At 38.7% G+C, this 5,824-nt stretch overlaps 1 long non-coding RNA gene across 1 annotated transcript in view; it reads right to left on the reverse strand.

The window, feature by feature from the left end:
- Positions 1-5,824, reverse strand: part of LOC116077921 — a 10,741-nt gene that overhangs the window by 3,015 nt on the left and 1,902 nt on the right. The gene's annotated exons all lie outside the window — the stretch shown is intronic.

Here is a 5,824-nt window from a genome sequence, read left to right on the forward strand (position 1 = left end):
CACACCACAGCATACACGCGCACACACACACACACACACACACACACACACACCACACAGCATACACATGCGCACATCATAAACTATATATTTACATATATATATACACATATATAAAATATTTAGTGAAAAAGACATAATTTACACACATGGACTTTCAGACTCCATGGCTTAAATCATGCAGTCTGTACTCGGCATGGCTTGTTTCTTTCATTCAACAACATGTTTGTGAAAACCACCAGGTTTGACATAGGTTTAGTTTGTTAATGTTTGTATAGTCGTTGGTATTCCACTGTATGGACATACCACCCAGTATTTATTCCTTCATCTGCTGATGGACAAAATCTGGACCGTTTTCAATTTAGGGCCATTATGAATAGCTGTGCTATCAACATTTCTGTGTGTGTTTGCTTTACACAGTAACCTCTTTTACTTTTTTAAACTGGGCAGAAAAAAAAGTCTGGAGTTGACTCACATGGTATGCATATGCTCAGCCTCAGTAGCTACTGACAATGGTCCAAAGAGACTGCATTTCCTTGATGAACAAGGAGATTAAACATCATTGAATGTATTCATTGACTACTTGAATATTTAGGCTTTCTTTGTATTTTTTATTATATATTTTCTTTATTTACATGTCATATGATTTCTCCTTTTCCAGTTTCCTCTCCAAAAAAAACAAAAAAAAAAAACAAAAAAAAAAAAACCAACCAAACAAAAAAACAAAAAAAAAACCCAAAAAACCCCATCTGTTCCCTCCCCCTCCCTCAGCATGCCACCCCACACTCTCCTACTTACTGGCCCTAGTTTTTCCCCCTAAGGACCAAAGGAGCTGAAGGGTTTGCAGCCCCTTAAGACGAACAACAATGTGAACTAACTAGTACCCTCAGAGCTCTCAGAGACTAAACCACCAACCAAGGAGTACACATGGTGGGAGTCGGGACTCCAGGACTTAGGCTTTTAAATTTTGTGTTTAAGTCTCTTTGCTCACATTCACATGGTGAAGTCTCTTTCCTATTACCTTGTATGTATTCTTTGCACACCAAACAAGCAAACACTGTACCTTTTATGTGTTTCAAGTACTTTCAGTCGGTGTCTTAATGATGTCTTATAAACCAACATCTGGCCTTTAGGACCATCAATGTACAGATATCTTTTATTCATGGTCAACGTTTTGTTCCCCATAAAAACACTCTGTCAACAACACAGTCATACATAGTTTTCTAAATTCTACTAACAACTAACCTGGAGTGTAGGAGGTATGTTTCCTTTTCATATGCCTTATCAGCTGACTAAAACTCAACTGTCTGCATGTGTAGGGCTCTGTTCCTTCCTCTAGTCTGCTCAGTTGCCCAACTCCTTTTTCCCTCTATCTCTTGTTCCTTTACATCCTGTGGCTGCATTTCACTCTGGATGACCAGGAGTGAATAGTCTCTGATTGTATACATTCCCTAGACACTTTCACATATGCCTGAGCAATTTAGTTACCTCTAAATCTTAGAATCATCTTGTCAGTTCCCACAATGGAAAGATCCTCTTTTCTTATTGAGATTCCACTAGACCTGACAGTTACTTTCAGAAGAGCTGACATCTCTTTGTGATGAATGCATTGTCTTTGTTTCCACCATAAGGTTTCATATATTCTCACTTCTTCTAAATTTCTTAAGTACTTGATGTATTTCTTAAATGATTTGTTTGTTGGTTTCTGCAAATACAGTCAGGTTTTTGTCCTGACATGCAGCCAGTGAGCTTGTTAAATTTACCTTTTTACTGTATTTATTATTATTGTTGTTGTTGTTATTGTTATATAAAATCTGTCCATTTTGTCAGTTCCATTTCTTTCTTTACAGTTAAAGTACAGTTGTTGTTGTTCTTGTGCAATGATGTTGGCAGACAGAAATTCATGCAGATGGCAGTGGGACTGCTATCTCATGCTAAATCTCAATGTTTCATGCCAAGAATAATAAATTTGATGCAGATAGAGTTAAGATAATTTTTTTTTAGATAAAAATAATTCCCAAAGGCTGTGGAGATGGCTCATTCCCAGGGTCCTGGAGTGATGGCTCAGAGGTTAAGATTAAAATCATTCCCAAGAGGCCAAAGTGATGGCTCAGCAATTAAGAGTGTGCACTGCATTTCCAGAGGACCTGAGTTCAATTCCCAGCATCTGTATCAAGTGACTCACAACTGCCTGCAATGCTAGCTAGCTCCAATATGAAATCTCCAGTTTCCGAGAGCAACTGTAATCACATACATGTGTGCACACATACACACACACACATACACACACACACATACGCACACATACACACACACAACTAAAACAGTAACAATAAAATTAATGTTTGAAATATCATTCCCAGGCTAAGATGGCTCAGTGAGTAAGACTGTTCTCTACTCAAGCCTAAGAAACTGATTTCAAATCTCCAGAAGCCACATTGAAAAGCCAGGTGTGGTTGTTTCTGTATGCAGGACAGAGGCATGAGGATCACTGGGGTTGACTGGTTGCTGGCCTAACTCCAGACTTAGTGAGTTTGTCTCAAGAGAATAACATGGAGAGTGAGTGGTAGACCAGTGAACCCAATGTCTTTTTCTGATCTCTGCATGACTGTGTTGACACATTTGCCTTTGCTGAAGCACATAGGTACACAGACACAGATATGGGACTGCATATATGAAGAAGAGAGTGATAGCCTAGCCTGTACATAGTTGCAAAACATGTTTTTAAATTATGTGTTAATGACTAAATAATTGTTTGTGGTGGATGCACTCAGTAAGATCATGGTATGTAAAACCATAAATATAACTATATATATAAAACTGTATATATATATATATATATATAACTATATATAAAACTATATATTTAACTATATATATAGTTATTATATATATGATTATATATACATACATGCATGCATATATGTGTATATATATATATACATATATATATAATCACTTTGAGATTATGCCAGTCGCTTTTCAACTATGAAACTGATATTTTAATTCTGAAATAAACTCATCTTAATTATGACTCATCTCCCTTCTTGGTATGGCAAATTGCCTTGGTTTGTGTTTTTCTTAGAATGTTTCCCATATCAATCCATGAAGGAGGGTGAACTATAATTTTCCTTCTCATAATTTTCTTGTCAAGTTTGACATGGGAGTTACAATGGTCTCATAAGAAATATTAGGAAATTATCACATTTTTCTATTTTATTTTACTTCCCATTACATTTTTAATTTAAATATTTGGTAGAATTTATATTTTTATTCACCTGACATTTTCTTTGCAAGACTTTAAAATTTTTCAATTATTCACACACACACATGCATAAATAATTCTATATATACATGCATGCACTCATGTGTGTCTGTTGGTACATATAAGTAACCATGTGTATATATATATTAATATATACATATAATATATTTTACATGTATATATGCATAATTATAGTGTGTATATATATTATATATTCACCTTGGCTTGGCTTCCTCTTATGTCAGCACTTCTATATTGCAATTTCTTAGACATAATATTTCTTCAATAATTAATTTATTTATTCAATTTATAGTCTGATTGCAGCCACCTCCTCTCCTCCCACTCCCACCCTCACACACTCCTCCCACACCCCTTCTCCATCTCCCCTAAGAAAGTTAGCCCTCTGTATGCCATGGGTACAAACCTGCCCTGGCAGATCAGGTCTAGGCAGGACTAGGCATATCCTCTCCCACTGAGGCCAGACAAAGCAGCCCAGCTAGGGGAAGGGGATCCAAAAGCAGGCAACATTGTCAGGTACAGCCCCAGCTCTGATTGTTAGTGGACCCACATGAAGAACAAGCTGCACATCGGCAACATCTGTGTAGGTCCAGTCCATGAATGCTCTTTGGCTGATGGTTCAGTCTCTGTGAGTGTCCATGGGTCCAGGTTAGTTGACTCCATGGGCCTCCTTGTGGTGTCCTTGAGCCCTCTGGCTTCCCCAATCCTGTTCTCCATTCTTCCACAAGACTTCCTGAGCTCTATCTACTGTTTGGCTGTGGGTCTCTGCATCTGTTTCCGTCAGCGACTGGATGAAGCCTCTCAGAAGACGGTTATGCTAGACTCCAGTCTGCAAATAAAGTATCGCTAATAGTGTCCGGTCAGCTCTTCCCATGTGGTGGGTTTCAGCTTGGGCCAGTTGTTGGCTAGCTGCTTTCTGAATCTCTGCTCCATCTTTAGAAACAAGGCCTTCATGAAATCTTCAGGCAAATGGGTGGTAGTAGGAAATATCCTCTGGAATGAGGTAACTCAGATCCAGAAAGGCACTCATGATAGTTACTACCTTCTTAGTAGATATTAACCACAAACTACAGGATAATCATGCTATAATCCACAGACATAAAGAAGCTGACTAACAAAAAGGGCCTAAGGGAGGATGCTTGAATTTCACTCAGAAGAGAGAATAAAATAGACATGGAAAGTAGATGGCAGAAGGGAAATGGGTTGGGGAGCGGTTGGGGAGGGGTTGGGGAGGGGAGTCAGGGTGGAGATCAAGTGTGGGGCTGTGGAGAGAGGAGGCTGTGGGAAGGTCTAGCATATCTGTGGGCATTCCTGAGAAGAGAGAGGCTCCAGGGAATCTAAGATTCCTAGCATTGGGGGATATGGAACCTGAAGTGGCCACCCCCTGTAGCCAGGCAGAACTTGCAGTGGAGGGAAGGGGACACCAACCCACACACAAAAGCTTCAACCCCAAATTGGTCCTGCCTGCAAGAAGTGCAGGGAGATTCTAATTTTTTTTATTGTGAAATTTCAAATTATTTTAACCTTAAAATTATAGTCCATATCCTATGGTCCCGTTTCAGTGTCTGCAAGCATAAGCTGCTGTCTCCTGCTTTTCCTGTCATGGCGAAGGGCTTTTGCATTTTCAGGCCTGGGGCTGAAACATGCCCCTGTTCTCTGTTCACAGGGATGCATCTTTGCCTTGTCTTCCCTCTAAAGGTTGACTTCAGTGGACCCAGGATTTGGGGTCCACCCTTACTGACCTCTGAACTTTGGTCTTCTCTGCAATCTTGCATCATTCTTGAACATTTCCCACCAGAAATTCCACTGTCAGCAGCTTTCCTTGATCATTTCGATGCTGCATTTCTCTTATTATTTTTCTATTCATAGTCTCGAAGTGAGCTCATTACCAAATAAGTAAATAAATAACAAAACCAAAACAACAACAAAAACCAAAACAAACAAACAAAAAAACTCAACTATGTGTCACTGGTAGTGGACCTTGTCCCATATTGAAATTCTTAAAGTTGATAACATTTAAACTTTTGAAAATTTTATCATGTAAAAACAAAACAGAAATAAATTTTTAAAAAACCTATCACATACCAAAATTAACCAGATCCTCAAATTATGCAACTTTATGATCTTGCGTGCAGTTAGGACTGACATTCAGAGTTGAAGCTGTAAAGTTAAAATCTATGGACATATCTGTAGCATTGACAGCGTCTTTAACTGTTCACAAATCTCCCTGTTAAACATTAGAGATCTGATTTTCAAAGCATTGAGGATGCTCCTTTAAAAAACAAAAACAAAAAAAGCAACCTTTTTTTTAGCCTTCCCTGTAATCAAATTGTTAACAGAGAAAAGGGTGTACACAGTGCATAAAAATCACAGTGTTACCACAGGGATCCAGAAGGACAAAGTAGAGGCTTCCCATCCATTCACATCCATTCAAAATGGTTCCAATATGAGGAGAGGCAGCTGGAGAAATGAACCAAAGACTCATGGCATAGACTGGCAGGACTGTACTGAAGAGATTCTCTCTCTCTCTCTCTCTCTCTC

The sequence above is a fragment of the Mastomys coucha genome, unplaced genomic scaffold, assembly GCF_008632895.1.
Source record: "Mastomys coucha isolate ucsf_1 unplaced genomic scaffold, UCSF_Mcou_1 pScaffold5, whole genome shotgun sequence".
Classification (NCBI taxonomy): Eukaryota; Metazoa; Chordata; class Mammalia; order Rodentia; family Muridae; genus Mastomys; species Mastomys coucha.